This window comes from Aptenodytes patagonicus, chromosome 4 (assembly GCF_965638725.1).
Source record: "Aptenodytes patagonicus chromosome 4, bAptPat1.pri.cur, whole genome shotgun sequence".
Classification (NCBI taxonomy): Eukaryota; Metazoa; Chordata; class Aves; order Sphenisciformes; family Spheniscidae; genus Aptenodytes; species Aptenodytes patagonicus.
Window position 1 is genome coordinate 49862812 of NC_134952.1, and position 17287 is coordinate 49880098.

The 17287-nt window shown below is 41.4% G+C and overlaps 1 protein-coding gene across 1 annotated transcript in view; it reads left to right on the forward strand.

The window, feature by feature from the left end:
• DCHS2 (dachsous cadherin-related 2) overlaps positions 1 to 17287 on the forward strand; it is a 123771-nt gene that overhangs the window by 28672 nt on the left and 77812 nt on the right. The window lies entirely within an intron of this gene.

A 17287-nucleotide genomic window follows, 5' to 3' on the forward strand; every position in this document is an offset into this window, starting at 1 on the left:
TCTTTCTGAAAAATCTAGTTCTTTGATGGTAGCACACGTATATTCACGGTGGGTTTTTTCCCCCCTTGGAACTGACTTTCTAAAAATGTCAATTTTTAATTTTAACTTTTGCAATTAAGACAGTGGGTTTCCTCCAGCTGCAAGCCCTGCGCCCCGCCTTCTCTGCTGGAGTTAATTTGAGCTGCACAGGTGTCATGCTTGCTTTAGGCCACACGTGTTCTTCCATTATTCCCTAATGTCAATTTGTATCCTTTAGCCTTTCTATCAGTTGATTTCAGTTCTGGTCTGTGCACCATTATTGTATCCTACCTTTAAATCTGCACACTGAATGCCTCTAGTGTTATAGTAAATGGTGTATTTCCAAATTTGAAACATGTGCCAATTAAGCAAGTTCTCTACTTCATGGTGAAGTGAATCTAAATGTCAGAAGTTGTTGTGGAGGTATGCCACAGTGGTGTCTGTTGATGCCAACTCCCACAATGGTAAAGATCTGAAGAAGGCAGACCAACCAGCTCCACCTTCCTTCTTGGCGGAGGACTCTGGCACATTGGTTGGGGTCTCTGCTTTAAGAGATCATGTCATGCCTTTTCACCTTTCATGAGTAAGTGATCATTAGCAATGGTTAGTTATTAGTCATTACCAGTGTTCCCACAGGCTCAAGAGACCTGACTGCAATCCCTGTGGACAGAAGCATGGATGGACATTGAGGATTACTAGATCATCATCAGTGGAGAAAGATCTTTACTGGTACTGCTCCACCATTTTCTAGGACACTGTCAGAGGCCGAGGTTTCCCTTTTCTACAGTGCTGACCAATGACAGCTTCATACTCAGTCAAGGGGATGGGGGTTTTTTTCAGTGCTGAATGATGGGAGTCTGTAGATCTGTTAGCCCAGCTTCTTAACTCAAGCTGTGACTGATGTCAAATGTTTCCCATTTAAGAAATGGGAAAGAGAAAAGTAAGATTGGTATTGTTTATCTTGGCCAGAAAAATGAATGAAGGGACACTGTAAAGAAATAATGAATAGTTCAGAGTAGATTGAGTTTTTCACTCCTTGTCTAACAACGTAAAATACTCCATTAAACTGAGAAGGCATAAATTAAAAAATTATTATGGGATAAAATGCTTCCTGAGTAGAAAATTTGTAGCTATGGCTTGTCTTGGCGAATAGTTTAACATCTTTGGAGAAAGCCTGGACATCTATGCACATAACACAAATAAAGACAGTTCATTCAGAGAAGTTTGGGAAAGAATAAAAACCTGACCTTTGGTGATTAGCCTATTTAACTATTAAACTTATGTTGAATCCTTCATGGGGGAGGAGAAGAAAGGAGAGGGGAAGAGAGTAGTTTTATTGACCGTGGAGTTCTTGCACCTTGCTCTTCAGGCTCTGGCACTGGCCATTGTCCAGGAACAAGGTCCTGGCCTAAAGACTCGGTCGTTCTGCTCCAGTCTGGAAGTTTTATATCTTTATAATGTTCCTTCAAAAGCTAGTTTCACTTGGGAAAGAAGGAAGGGAAAAAAATGAGGTTATAATGTGGCGGGAGAAACTAGGAAACAAGCCCTGATTCTGTGCAGTGGAAAAAGATCTTGAGAATAAAATATGCTGGTGAATTTACAAGTGAAGTGGAAACCAGTAGTGCAAAGTGGAAAGAGCACACACTGTAGCCCAGATATCCCCATCTCTCTACTGTATGTTCTCCAGTGGCTCTTGTGTGGCTGAAATATAATAGTTCTGTTGTGAAATTTTAGCTGCTGTGATTCCCGTCTGTGTAGTTCAACAGGAGTCAGGTCTCTGTAAGAAACTGTTTGTTTAAAAAGTTTAATGAAGAGACTGTTGCTATGTGTCTGTATAGCTGCTGGTGAGGGGGAGCTGCCGCTCTCTGTGGAGGTACAGGAAAGGATGGGACCAGGGCTAGGGATGAAATGACGTGGCGAGGGTTGGGAAGAACAAGCAATTTTTTTGGCCAGGTGGTAAAAAGCTCCAATAAAGGCAACTGAGATTAACTAGCATCATCGACAGGTAGCAATAGTACGCATGAGAGATGGAAGCAATTGAGAGCAGAATCTCATTATTCAGCAGTTCCCTATTCTAATGTGTCTTTTTATTTTCTCCAGAAAATGGAGGAATATTACACAACAATGAAAATTAAAGAGCTACAAATTTAGCACATAGATGTAACAAAACTGCATGGATCCTTTTGGCTTAATAAGAATATCTGGTCTGTTTATAGTTTAAATACAATGCTACAAATGGTCTTATCCATTAGTTTGAGAAAAATGTAATGAGGAAATAGGAAATGGATCATCTAAAAGTAGCACATGTGATAAAGTGATTTAGTATTAGAGACTTACTGTCTGAATATTCAGGGAGGCCTCAATCCTCCCTAAACATATGGATGTACAAATTCTGCATACACCAAGTCGGACATACACTTCTTTTCAGAGTTGCTATGTTTTTAATTTTTGTTTCTGCAGAGCAGATACTGAAGAATGCTTCTACTTGCCAGCACCATCTCGCTGTTCTGATTGCTGAAGTTGAAATTCATTGCAGTTAGCTGTTTTGATCACTGAAGGGGCTACATCCAAAATGTTCAGAACCAGACCCCAGAACAGAGTATTTCCTTTTCCTAAGAGAAAGCAAAAGACTTCAGAGAATTCTGGAGCTGAGCAAATGGACCTAGCCATCTGGTTTTCATCATCTCCCACTTCAAAACAGCTCTGACTTCTGCTGCTGTGCAAGAAGTATAGGGACTATGCAGGACTCCAGTGTCCTGTTTGTGGGTGAATTCCTTATCAGAACAGAAGGGATGCTTCCGTCTGTATCAGTGATGTGGCCAGTTTATACCCTGTCAGCCCTTCTCATTTCCTTCCCGGAACTTAATCCATCTGTTGCTTTTACTAATTAAAATTTGCTGCTGGTACACAGTGTGCTTGCCTTAGATGTTATACTATAAAACTTAGCTGCATTCTTTACTCTTTCTTTACTCTTTCTTTACTCTTTCTTTACTCTTTCTTTACTCTTTCTTTACTCTTTCTTTACTCTTTCTTTACTCTTTCTTTACTCTTTCTTTACTCTTTCTTTACTCTTTTCAGTAAATTTCTTTACTGAAAGAGTGGTTAAACATTGGAACAGGCTGCCCAGGGAAGTGGTTGAGTTACCATCCCTGGAAGTATTTAAAAGACATGTAGATGAGGCACTTAGGGACATGGTTTAGTGGGCATGGTGGTGTTGGGTCGACGGTTGGACTTGATGATCTTAGAAGTCTTTTCCAACCTTAATGATTCTATGATTCTGTGCTTGTAGACGTGCTTGAGCTACTCTCACATTCGATGTTCCTGTTGTTATGTGGTGTATTTTGCAAAGACTTAAGGTTTGTCAGGTATTAGATCATGCTAATTAAAAGCTCTCAACTCACGCAGCAAAAGGTATTGATGAATAAAGTAAATGGAGTCTGAAATGGATCAGCTGTAATGGGCCGGGATCCACTGGTGCTGCAGGTTCGTGGCTATAGTATTGGTTATTCTCACCCCTTTCTCTTTGCTTTGACGCTCTTAGTTGGCTCTGGACTGTTCTGGCCTGGAAACTTTTGTAACTTGGTGTTTCTCAACTTCTCAGCTGTGCAGTGAGTATGGCCCAGCAGGACAGTCTGCTTCTGGGTCCCCATCCAATGAAGGTGCATCTGTCATGTTGTCAAATGAAACGTGCATGTAATGCACCATCTGGCTGTGTATCCTCACTTGCATGCATGTAACACGCTGGTCTTGTGGCCGTCATGTAATTGGGGTTGTGCAGGGAGGCTGTATGAACGGAGATGGATCGTAGGAGAAGGAAGGCTGGTACACCTCACGGTTTCATTCAGACACCAGTCTGGTCTGCAAAGGTGATAGAGGTACTTCTGGCCCTGTAATTCTGAGATGGTGGTGTTAATGACCTAGATGTTACTGTGTTCGTTTGAAGATCTGTAGCCTGTGAACACACAGGGTGTGTACACACAATTATTTTCATTACTGATATGTCAGGCTTGGTTGGCATGATAATGTGTATCAAGTAAATTTTACTAGCCCTCCACTGAACAGAGTTTCCATTGTATGAATGATAAGTGTAATTCTCATAATGCTAATTAGGATTTGTAGTTTGGGAGCAGGAAGTAATTTATGGTAAGCTCTGTTTTAGATATTGAGAGTGTTTAAAAGCTCTGTCTTTATAACAGCTTGTGTTAACTTTAGAGTGGTGGTGACTTTGTGGTGCTTCTGCATATCATTGCTTAAACATCATGGATCATAGGTGATGTCCTTTAACTTTTTGGGAATGGCTCTGCCACCTCCACATACTCAAAGCTGGGCCATCTGAATCATATTTGTAAAATATATAGCTAACTTAAATTGAAGAAATTGCTGGTTTAGTTACACACATTTATTGCGCACTTGGTAGGTTTTGTATTTCAGACCAAATAAAGAACTAAAGGCTTCTTTTTTTGTTAGACAGTATCCCAGATTTTGCTTTGTGTCACGTGATTGAGGTTAAGATTTTGCATGTTCTGTGCCTTTTGATCTTTCTGATGATTGCTTATTGTTGCTCATTGTAGTCTGCTAGCCTCTAAATTGTATGAGTGTGAGACTTGAATAGAGCAAAAATAGCTGGAAACTTCAACATGCAGTGTTGGAGACATGGGAAATAAAATTGGTGTGTATATGAAAAATTGATTTAGAAGGAAGGAGGGGAGAAACGTCTCTGTACTTTGTGTCAGGCTTCATTTCTGCACCAATCATTAGGAGATATATAGATCCCTTGCTAATTTTTTGTCTACAATGAACAAAATATGAAAGTATTTTTTTTAAGTGCTATGAATACATTATTCAAGCTGTGAGCTTGGCCATGTTTTAGATTTTCCATAAAAGCAGAAATGAACTAAGAGAGCCCTCATCTGCTTACTTCCAAATATAAATTGGCTATGATTTGTAAGACTCCAGTTACACAAAATACATGCTTTCCTTAGGAGAGAGTTTATTCTTTTTAGTGCTTAGGGACACAACTTTTACAGGGAATAACTGAAAGTAGTGCAGGCCATATTTCTGAGATCAATGAGCACCTTAGCTTGGCTCGTTAGAAGATGTTAATAATAGCGTGATTTTGCATGTAAGCACATTAACAGATATTCATAAGGGGACAGGGCAGTAGGGGCCAGCTTTCTGAAGAGATTTAGGTGCCACAATCTGCAGATCATTCCCTGTGGGATTTGCGAAGTTCTGAGACTTCTGCGGACACACAAACACCATAAGGAGAAAAAAGAAAAACAAAACAAAACGCACCCCTCCCCCAAAGCAAACCAACAAACAAACTAAACCCCACCCCCCCACCCCCGATTCTAAATGGTGTCAGACTCCTTTAACAAAACGGTGAAGTCACCACCTTGCAGAGCAAGGAGCTGGAAACAGAAGCTCATCTTTTCTGTCATCCTAGCTGCAGGAGGACATGGGAAGATAGTAAGGCTCCAGTGTGTAAATGAGCAGTGGTCTGAACAGTGAAAGGCATTTGATATTTGTTAATATTTGGCAGACTATTTGAACAAGTAGTCAGATTCAGAGCATTAGAGGTGCAAAGTGATAGAAACCTTTGTCTGCCTACGCTGATGTGTCCTGTAAAGCCCGTCTTGAAGTGGTGGTGTTGGACCTCACCATGGTGATCAAAACAAGAAACAAAAAAACATAGGGTGATTATAATGATACTGCTGTTATCTGACCTACATTAGTACCATTGGCTACAGTCATTACAAAACCTGATTCTTAATGGATGTAAACAAAATACCTACTTTCATCCACACACCCTTGAAAAACAGGTAAATTAAGCAAATTTATTGTCACTTAACTCATTGACTTAGGAAGCAGTCAAAAGGATAAATACTTGTAAAAGAAGTATGCGTAGAAGGAAGCCCACCACTAATTGAAGAAGTAAACAAACTGGAACAGCAGGTCAAAAGCTGATGCCATGAGGAATGCAGAAGAACCTATCTAGCTTTGATCAACTTGTTTGTTTTTTTTTTTTTTTTTTTAAGGAGGACTCCTTCCTGATTTATGGAAAGGTGGTAGCCAGTCAACTTGCTTCAGCAAAAACCCATGTGCAATGCATAGAATAGCCACAGCTGTAGTACACACGTGGGAGGGAGTGGGCTCTGGGTGGACCTTCTCTGGGCTCAAGCAAAGCTGTACATTTTCTGAGGTAACCTTCTGCTAGGGCTCTTTGGGCCAGTAACGATATCTCAAAGGTTGCTTCTCCAGTGACAGCAGCCCTCCTGTTGGCCTGCCAGGCTATGCTCTCCCCTGTGTTAAACCACCACATTTACCTAATGAGTGCAGCAATTTACAAGTGTATTTGTAAGTGGCAATTTAGGCAGCCCACGCATGGTCTTTGTTTACTACAAAGGTGCAGTAGCAAACCCTTTTTCTCTGACAGCAAAATCAATTTCAGAGATTTCTACCCTGGCTGTTCACTGATCCTTGCTAGTGTGAATCTGAAGTGAACTAGGAAAGGAAGTTTTGAAATAATCTGGCTAAATACAAATAAAGGTTCTTGGGTTTTATTCTGTTTCTTTAAGTGGAGGATTTAAGCTCTGCTGTTGGTGATCTTGTTCACAATGTGGTTCCATAAATAGTTGTATCAGTCTAGCCAGGAGTATTGGTTGGAGCATTGTGGTTCGTGTGCAGGAATTAGCAGCTCAGACTGGTTTTGGGGCTTGGAAAATGTTTGCACAAACACGTGTAAGTGTGCAGTTTCATCCTGTCTTAAGTCCATGCCACTGCTGAAAGAGCTTTTAGGCTCTACCTGGACTGTACTTTCCTGCCACCCTCCTACCATTTGCCCTGGGGTCAGCTGCATCACAAACTGACTTGGCTGAAATCTAATGTTGCACCAATAACAAAGTTTTTATGATGAGCTTTTACTGGATCATCTCCCTGATCTGACTCAAAGTCCAGTTGCACAAACCTGAGTGCCAAAAGGAAGGGGCAGCTGGGTGCAAGGTTGCTTATCCGCTTCTGCAGTTCTTGTTTCTCTCCTTTGTAGCATCTTCCTGTAATTTGTCTTAGAGACACGAGTATAGTCGAAAGATCTTTTCATCATTAGCGTTTGGTTTGAGGTCACACACCTACTCTGCATTCAGGATATGTATTGATCACTTAGGCTCAGTTAGCTAGTATATCACATTACAGCTGTATAAATATAGTAATTATGTTGATTGATCTAAGCCAAAAATTGAATTAATTCTAATTAATTTTAATTAACGTAATAATACATGCTGCCAGTAAAAGTCATATTATCGATTTAGCGTTCCTAGTAGGGCATTCTAATGGGAAAAACGTCCTAAGCAACAAGATAGCCAGTACCTTGAGTTATGCTTTCTAAAGCATCTTGTTAAATATAATTTTAAAATTAATCCTGCCACCAAAAGTTAAAGCATGCTCCAGTGCAAGATCATTAAAAGAACATCTTCTGTGCAAAATATTTCCTTATTTGTGTGACATATTCTAGATTATTAAACCCATGACTCCTTGCTTTGTGCAATTAGCACAGAATATTGTGCTCTGCTGTTGCTTGGCAGAGGTACTCAGACTTGGAGCTTTTAGCAGCTTACTAAAATTAATGAATAAAAATGGATTTGTACTTAAACTCTTAACTGTGCATAGCAAGGTTTTAGCATGTTATAAAATCTAAAATTACAGCAGAGTATGTGAGCAGCATTAATGAATGGAGGGAGCTGCTTTTACTAAAAAGTAGGGGTCTTGACTTTGATTAAATAAGGCTTTAGTCCTACAAATATTCGCTAGTCACTATGAAAATGAGTTTTCCTTCCTCAGAAATATGTTCTCTTTTCACTTCTCTTCTTCCAGTTTACATAGGCAATAAAAATAAATGATGTTGTATTTGCACAATAGGATGGAAGGCAGTGTAGACCAAATAGACCAATCAAGTAGGTGCTGGACCTGTAGCAGATGGTAGCTAAGCATCCCGCTCCCAAACCACATTTTCTAACGACTATTCTACCATGTAATAAGTAGGCATTAGCAGCAGTGCTAATTCCAGATTAAACCTGGCTCCCACGCTTCTGGATCCTGACTAGCATCAATGGGATTTAGCTGCTCGTGCTGTTTTGGGGGAGGCATACAAACAAAACTGAAGGCATGTCAGTAACTTGTGGGTTAAATAGGAGTGAATTCAGGCTCTGGCTAGTATCAGAGTATGAATTGCAGATTACTATATGGACTGACATGCCCAGTTCTTCCTGGATCTGGACTTGGCTTGCTGGATGATGTCTGGTTTTCAGAATGAAAACATGATGCTGTAATGTACTCATGCTGTTTTCTCTGATGATTTTCATCTTTCTTGCTTTCTATAGACTAACTGAAAGCAGTAAATCAAAAATATGTCAATATTTTTATTGGCAGGTTTGTTCATTGTCATCAGTTACATACATAGAAGAGCAGAGAAGACAAAAAGCTAAAATCTCATAATCGTTCATCAAGTAAAATATGTTTCCTTTCATTTACTTGTCTCAGGGAAGATACAGAATGTTACAAAAAAAATCAGTGTGTTATTAAAAAGATAAAAATCAGTGTGATCTTTTATGAGAGATTCATATGTGAAATGGGGTTAGTCTTACCTGGTTTTAAAACCTTGTAGTTTATTAGGGTACCCACAAGCAAAAAAAAATGCAGGTAAGCACAAAATGCATTTGCTGAACCATTTCATAACTGTTTGAAATGCCAAAGCCAAAAGCCTTATCATAATTAAGAAACATAATGCTTACTTGAGGTTACAGTGAATAGTACATTCCACATGCTGTCATTGAGCCTTTGTATGATAATTGAGCACATAATTGAGCACATTGCATGGTATTTTGCACATTCTAGCTAAGGAAGAGGAGTTGAATTCTCACTTGTTCAATTCTCACTCTACCAGATTGTAGGGAACTCAGCTGAGAAAAAGCAAGTCATTTTCTGGGGCTTTATGTTAGAGGGGCGGGGGTTTTTTGTTGTTTGTTTTTTCTTCACGCCAAAGGTGGTGAGTACAGAAGGAACAAGCAGGGTGGGAGCAGGGATGAGCAGCTCTTCCTCTCCAAATGGAGTGGCATGGCTACAAGGTTCCTCTTGTTTTCTAGGTGTTGTTTTTCTGGGACTGACCTACCCATGTACTTTCTAAGGAGCCTGAATGCCATCCCTGATTATATGGTTGACATCTCCAGTGTGGGAATTACGATGAGGCTCTTGACACCCATGTACGTTTGCATCCAGCCCTCTCTCTGCTTGTGTTTAAGTTTCTGTACTTTTAATTTAAAGGTGGTTGAGATATAATTAATGAATGTTTCTGATGGAACTTGAATGAAGCAGTTATGAGCACCTTTGGAAAGCTGATGACAGTTCTGGGAGTGACCTGGGGGAATCAGCAACTGCTGCAGGAGAGCTTAACAAGGTCATGTCTGTGTAGTGCTTACTGTCTGTTATTCAGCTGTGGTAGTCTCTGTGCTATAGGAGGTGAAAAGAAAGCAGAAGGATTGACATTAGTCAAGTCCATTGACCTGAGTAGCACAGTGGAGATGTTTTGCATCAGAGCAAGGATGAGGACTAAGGATTTTGCTACTTTTTGGTTTTTGGAGTATGTGGTAACTGTGGTGGTTGGCAAAATGAGTGTCAATGCCAGCTTGAATGTTCAGCTGAAATTCCAGATGTTATTTTGGTTTGTGGCTTTCCAGATAGGGCCCAGTTTGAGGATGAGGAGTGGGGCTTTCTCAGTTGTCACTGCAAGTTGCTGTTCAAGGACAGGCTGTTAAGTCCTCAGGCAAACACTTCCTGTTCTTGAAGTCAAGGTTCACGCCTTTAGGACTTAAACAAGTAGATCTGAAGCTTTATTCCTGCTTCTGTGCGTTAAACCTGCGGTACGAGGGAGATGGGCAGTAATGAAGCATGTTGAGACAGACAGATAAAAATACAGAGAAGTAATGTATTTATTAAAACTCTTTTCAGGTTTGGCATCAGCATTGTCTGTACCACCCCAGCCAGCTATGAGGTGAAGATCATTGGTTTCTATTTTATATGCTATTTTCTTGCCAAACAGGGTTATAAGTGAGGGCACTGAATTAAAGGCTTATGATGTGTGTTCCTGGCAGCTCTGTGCTAATCTCACAGGCACAATTACACCCAAATGACTCTTGAAGAGTCTCATTTTACTGAGAGCATGCCACCAACACAAGCTGCTCCTCTCCTTCCCCGCAGCCAGGGACCTGGCACGAAGGTCTGGCATAGCGGATACTTCCAAAATAGTGGTGGTCAGCTGTTCTGGTGGCGTTTGGGTTGCCTGCATGTGGAATTGCAGCTGGTAGGAGTCTGCCATCGGGCATTGCTGTATTGCAATGAACAAGCCTGGTGTCCTTCCATCCTTTAATTGGAAGGATGTTGGATTTTGGGTTGGTGATGTCTGCAGGACAGGACTATTCTTATACCATTCATCAGCAGCGTAACTCTATCGTTGAACCATTTCCTTTCAGTTTCCTGGTAGTTTTCCTATGTCTGTATCTGTCTGTTGTGTCCTGTCTTACATTTTGATTGATCAATGACATAGACAGTGGGATCGAGTGCACCCTCAGCAAGTTTGCAGATGACACCAAGCTGAGTGGTGTGGTTGACACGCCAGAGGGACGGGATGCCATCCAGAGGGACCTGGACAAGCTCGAGAAGTGGGCCCGTGTGAACCTCATGAGGATCAACAAGGCCAAGTGCAAGGTCCTGCAGCTGGGTCGGGGCAACCCCCGGTATCAATCCTGGCTGGGGGATGAAGGGATTGAGAGCAGCCCTGCCGAGAAGGACTTGGGGGTACTGGTGGATTAAAAGCTGGACATGAGCCAGCAATGTGCACTCGCAGCCCAGAAGGCCAAGCGTATCCTGGGCTGCATCGAAAGAAGCGTGGCCAGCAGGTCGAGGGAGGTGATTCTGCCCCTCTACTCTGCTCTGGTGAGACCCCACCTGGAGCACTGCGTCCAGCTCTGGAGCCCTCAGCACAAGAAAGACACGGACCTGTTGGAGCGGGTCCAGAAAAGGGCCATGAAAATGACCAGGGGGATGGAACACCTCTCCTATGAAGAAAGGCTGAGAGAGTTGGGGTTGTTCAGCCTGGAGAAGAGAAGGCTTCGGGGAGACCTTCTTGCAGCCTGTCAGTACTTAAAGGGGGCTTATAAAAAAGGTGGCGGCAAACTTTTTAGCAGGGCCTGTTGTGACAGGACAAGGGGGAATGGCTTTAAACTAAACGGGGGTGGATTTAGACTAGATATAAGGAAGAAGTTTTCTACGCTGAGGGTGGTGAAGCACTGGCACAGATTTCCCAGAGAGGTGGTGGATGCCCCATCCCTGGAAACATTCCAGGTCAGGTTGGACGGGGCTCTGAGCAACGTGATCCAGTTGAAGATGTCCCTGCCCACGGCAGGGGGGTTGGACTAGATGACCTTTAGAGGTCCCTTCCAACCCAAACTATTCTGTGATTCTATGACTCTATGATTTTGAAGTAGTGGAGTATGTTTTTATTTACCCTACATTCTGATTTTCTTTAAAACTGACTGCTGGCAATTATCTTGCCTTTCATGATATCAGTAGAATTGAAAGAATTAAACGTACTTTTTATGCACAAAATAAAAATCTGCCTTAAGCTCTGACATTAAGGGTCCCCCAAACAGATTTTTATGAGCTGTGAAAGCTGTATCTTGGTTAGCTGAAATCAAATGGAGTAAACTTGACAAAATATGTGGTGTGGGAGCAATTCTTAAGCCATGAAAAATTGATTTAGTATTTTTTTAGTCTCATTTAATTGCTATCAGAGATGACCACTCTCATGAGTTATTTGGCCAAACTGCCTGCTCTTTCTCTTATTCTGTCAATCTGAAAGCCATAAAATTAATTCTGGTCACTCACATGTGAAATTCAGCGTTGGAAAGCAGTCAGCTTTAAGGCTGCCTACTCTCTAAATCCTAGAAATGGTCTTTACATAGGATGCAAAGTGCATAGCCCTGAACTTTTGATCCGCACAGTTAATAAGATTGTATTTTCTGATGTGGTTTCATGTGCGCAGGTAATTTCTCCCATTTTGCATATAATCTAAAATATTTGCTCTGCTCTTCAAAATATATTCAGTTGTGATAAACCAGGAAATAATGCCTAGGAAAGAAAGTGAAGAAATCTAAATCAATAGGCAGGAAATTTATCTTAATCTGTTGAAACGGTAGGGTGACACAGTTAAATATATGCTTGAGGATTTTGAAGCAGTGGAAACAAACAAAAAATCAAAATGGGGACTTTGCTCTTAAAACAAATCAGTATTTAAAACAGTCTGGGCTTTAGGAGCTGATACAATTCTCTGTAATCTTGTTTGTTATTTATTGATGATATTGTTTCATGCCTGTAAAATATGGGGACAGATTGCCCATTGCTGTGAGTTCTTATAGTTCCACTGAAGCGAATGGAACCAGCTTAGGATCTGCCAAATGTTTGCTTTCTGTTAGCTGTAAAGTCTCTCCATACTTTTAGCATAACACTGAGCAAGATGTTTCTGTTCCCTCCTATTTAAGTGTATTGCCAGCATTTTTTTCTTCATTCGAACCTGCACGTGTGTTACAGGATTAAAGTGTACCTCTAGGTGAGGTTAATGATCCTTAATTACATAGTGGTTCCATTTATTTTCTTTGAGATTAGCCCCTCTTTCCACATGCAAATAAAGGTAATTTCTGCACTCCCAACACTGTCTTAATCTGTCTCTTTAAATGACTATCTTTCTTTCTTTCTTTCTTTCTTTATCTTCTCACCCCCTTTGGTGTCTACCAGTTTCCACCATTTATTCCCCTCATGCATTAATCTGTTTGTTTAAGCATCACATTGATGGATCAGCTTTTTTTTTTAATTGTTCTCCATAACGTTTCTCTAGGTGCCACTTTTTTCCTTCTCCTGAGAGGATGTCTGCATTCTGACCATTTATTACTTTATTGGTAGTGTCAACAGGACAGAAGAAACTTTCTTTTTCTCTGATGGATTTGCAGTCTAGACAGTGTACAAACAGACTGAAGGATGTAGGCTATAGAAAGCATGACTGACGGGAGAAGTCCAGCCAGTAGCTGTCCATACCATGACTTTTGTTGGCTTTTAAAAATGTTTCTTGGAAATGCTTTGTCCTGTCTTTCCTTATTCCCAAGTTTACACTCCTTAATAACATGCATCTTCAACTCAGTGTATTGAAAACATATTTAGTGAAAGAATGAGAAAGGCCCTGTGAGCATAACCCTTCTTTTTCCTCCCCCTTTCTTTTCTCCTAGATCCCAATCTCATATTCAGCCTAACTCTCAGAACAGAGGTGTTACAGCTTGGTACTCTCTTGCCTCCCGCATGTCCAAGGCATATAAATCCTTTCAGCTCTATTGCCTCTGTGATATTGCCGACATAGAACACTCTTGATCAATCCACTGTGAAAACTCCTGCTGCTGCCTTCATTTCCTCCTGTTTGGACTGCTGTAATTCACAGCTCTTGAGCACTTAACTGCTGTAATACTCCATAGGATTGGTACTAGCGCAGTATGCTATCATAACCCGACGTGTTTTGGACTGTGACTACAGTGAGCTTTAATTTCTAAAATCTGTGGTAACTTGTTCCCTTCATCTGTATCTGAAAACTTGAATTTCTTAGCATGTTTTCACTGTGTTCCTCCTTCTAAATCAGCTTGCATCAATAATAGTTAATTGCTCCCTTGGCTTCAGGTATAGTGCCATTCAACCTCAGCTCTGTGTGCTACAGTGAATTTTTCATTCACTTTTAATTCCAGATTCTTCCCTCTTCAGATCAAAGGTTCCATGGTGAGTGATTAAAAAAGACTATTAAGTGGGTGGAAATTGAATGGATGTGAAGGACTTGAACAGGGAGAAAGATCATATTTTTATAAATGCAAAAATTGATGCCACTTAGTTCTGCTGCCTGAGAGATGATTGAAATAACTGAAGTTGATCACAATTAGACCTTCAAATTTGTATTGTTTTGAACGGAAGCATTTTTGTTTAAATTCATCATTCATTATTCCTTTGTATGTGTTCAAAGTTTGAGGACTGCATAATTTACAAGAAAGAAAACAAGTTGCTGAACATAGTGGGCTAAACTTCTAACAATACCCTCAAATTTCACACCCATACTTAATCACCCATGCTCAATTGCAGACATAAATGTTAGCATTTACACATGTAACTGCGTGCAGGCACAGGGAGACAGAACCTTTCAGTATTGTCACTTGCATTAGATTTCAGGAACAAGAAATAAATTGAAATACTTTTCTCATAAGGGCCAAGTGAATTACTGTTCCATAGCATCAGGGTGGCAGAGTACCAAGAGCACACTAGGCTTATGTGTTATTATTTTTTTGTGATAGAAATAACAAAGTATAAGGCTGGTGAAATATGTGTGTTGTAGACTTGATTTATATACAGCTGTAAAGCATTTTTAGGGCCGGATCTTTGTTCTGCTGAAGTTGAATGTGAATTTTGCCTTTAACTTACCCAGAACGAGTGGTTGGACTGGGGTCAGGAGTGGCCATGTGTTGCACCCTGTGCTGCAGTCGTGGGATGCAAACTGCAAGGGCATGAAAGAAGCGTGAAGGGCTCTGCCACCACAGGGTTCCTGTGGAGGAGCTTTCTATTTGCAGCACCAGAAACTGGTATAATGGCTTTCAGTGCTCTGAGAAACCATTTGGAAAAAAGGGATGCATTGGAGTATGTGGTGCAATCTCTGCCAGCGATAATTCTTCTGAAATACAGCAAATCTCAAGCATGCCATGCAGAAGTGGAGACGTCCACAGCGTGCTTAAGAACAAACAAATGAACAAACAAAAATACCCAACAAAGAAAAAAAAACCCAGCTAATTGAAATAACATGTATCTTTTGGGCTGTCTGTCATTTTAAAATTCTGATGGAAGTAACTGGTCTAGAGTAAGCTTTAGCTCTATAATTTGCCCTGGCACTTTTTACATGGTTTCCCTTTCCCCACTTCGATGCTTTTCAGCCTTCCCAAGCCATGTTTTCATTCATTTGGTTTTAATTCAGTCCCAGTTCAGTATCTTAATGCCAAAACAATTCCTCTGTGGGCAAAGAAGTGAGCATGTGATGAAGGCACTGACTGGTCTTTAAGGCCATGTTTGTACTAGTAGGAGAAGCAGCCAAGGGCTGTTCTGGGGCCCTAAGGCCAAACGACCTGGCGCAGCTTGTGTCCAAGCAGCTAAATTCATTTACATCCCCAAAACAGGATGACCTCATCCAAACTTATTGCTAGGAATAGTCTCTGGCCTGTCCTGCTTGGTCTTTTGTGAAACTGTGCCTAAAACCATGCCAGGCCTTTATCTGTATGGGCAGTCATGTGCAGACCCCCGCCTTTGCCCTGTCTGTGGTTGATGGCTGTGGCTCTCACCTTACCAGCCTGGGTCAGGTGCAGGCGACGGCTGGCACAGGTCTCCTCTGTGAACTCCCGCCAGTTTTAACTCTCAGGCTTTGCAATAATAAGGTTTCCAAAGCTCCATTAAGGTTGTCAGGCATTGTACTTGCACAGGTAGGCTGATGGAAGAAATGCAGGATTGATCTTCTTCGAAGAATAAGTAGAAAATGAAACTAGCTGAGGAAGAGAAATCCTTTAAGTATCTCCAATAATGACAAATTAGAGAACCAAAAATACTGGCTCTTTTAAGGTTTACTTATTTTTGTAAATTACTTTCTTCTGAGATCTTTGTAAATTTAAGTGAAAACTCTGACAATGGAACATACTGGAGAACAGCCAAACTCAGCACAAAATCTTTTGTTACCGGAAAGCTGTGAAATTGAGGGTGCAATGCAGAAAACTATTCTGTTTATCAAATACTTCCTTAACCAATCCACCCCTTGTCCAAAGACCAAGAGTTTCACACTCGAGCATCCTGTTGAGTTGACTTCTGGTGGCTGGTGAAACAGCAAGCTGTGTCACGGTGCTAATGCAGCTGGGCAGCATTTATTCTTTGGCCCCGCTGGGGATAGAGGGGGTGGTGGGAGGTCTCTGGTGCAGCCCCAGCTGCTCAGGCTGTGTCCAGTTGGGTCTCAAAACTTGAGGATGGAGACCCCAGCCCCTCTGGGCAGGGAGCCTCTTCTAGTGCTGAATCATCTTCGTAGCAAAAATATTGCCTTAGATCCAGCCAGTACCTCTCTAGCTTCAGCTTGTGATCATTGTTTCCCCATCTCCTGCCCTGCACCTGAGGACAGAGCCTGGCACTGTCTCTCCAGTAACCTTCTCTTGGGCACTGGGGGCCTCCTATTAAATTCCCCCAAAATCTTCTCTTGTCCAGGCTAAACAAGCCAGTTCCCTCAGCCTCTCCTTACTCAGGGCATGTGTATATGGTATTGGCAAAGCCTATTGCTATGGTAAACATTTATTAAAATATTTTAACGGGTATGTTGATTTCTGTCTCCCCCCCGTGTATGTAAAAAGAAAAATTTTGGTGTTAGAAAAAACCTTTTAGGTATGTTCTGTATTAAAATTTAAAATCACCTGATGGTTTTAAATTATTGGAGTTCTGTGCTTTCTAGACTAGTCAGTGCCTTAATCACACGTTCAGGTAAAGAGTTTGTGTAATGCTTTGCGAGTCCTTTAAAACCCAGCTGAGGGAAGGTGATGCAACATGTTGAAAGTCACCCCAGGTTTTCACAGGCTTCTGAAAGCATCTTGTGTACATCCAGCATACTGGTCTAGTCTGATCCACTGGTAACACAAGAAGACTGAGTATAGAAGGAAAGAAGGGGAGGAGGCCATGTGTTTCTGTTTGGAAATAGCCATTTTGTGCCCAGGATCAGCCCCCTCCCCCTGCCCAATGGCTACCATTGCCCTGCTACAGCCCCTAACCATCACCCATTTAGGTTTTCTCCTACCACCCGTTTTCCTTGTCAGCAGGACTTAGTGTGTGTGTGTGTGTGTGTGTGTGTGTGTGTGTGTGTATATCTTTTCCCATTTGATGCCACATGGTTGCAGAGGAATATCCCTCTGAAGGAAGTCTTTCTTCAAAGTGGTTACTTACAACATTTGTTTGGGATTTACAGCAGAATTCATGCTGCTTTTTAGATGTACTTAATGTAGCTGAAAAGAAAAAAAGTTAGGCTTGCTTGTCATTCAGCAGTTACAGCTACATGCAAGACTACACTGACAAGGTAATTAAGCCTCTCACAGGGTCTTACTGAGGTCTGTGCACCTCTTGCTTTGTGCTG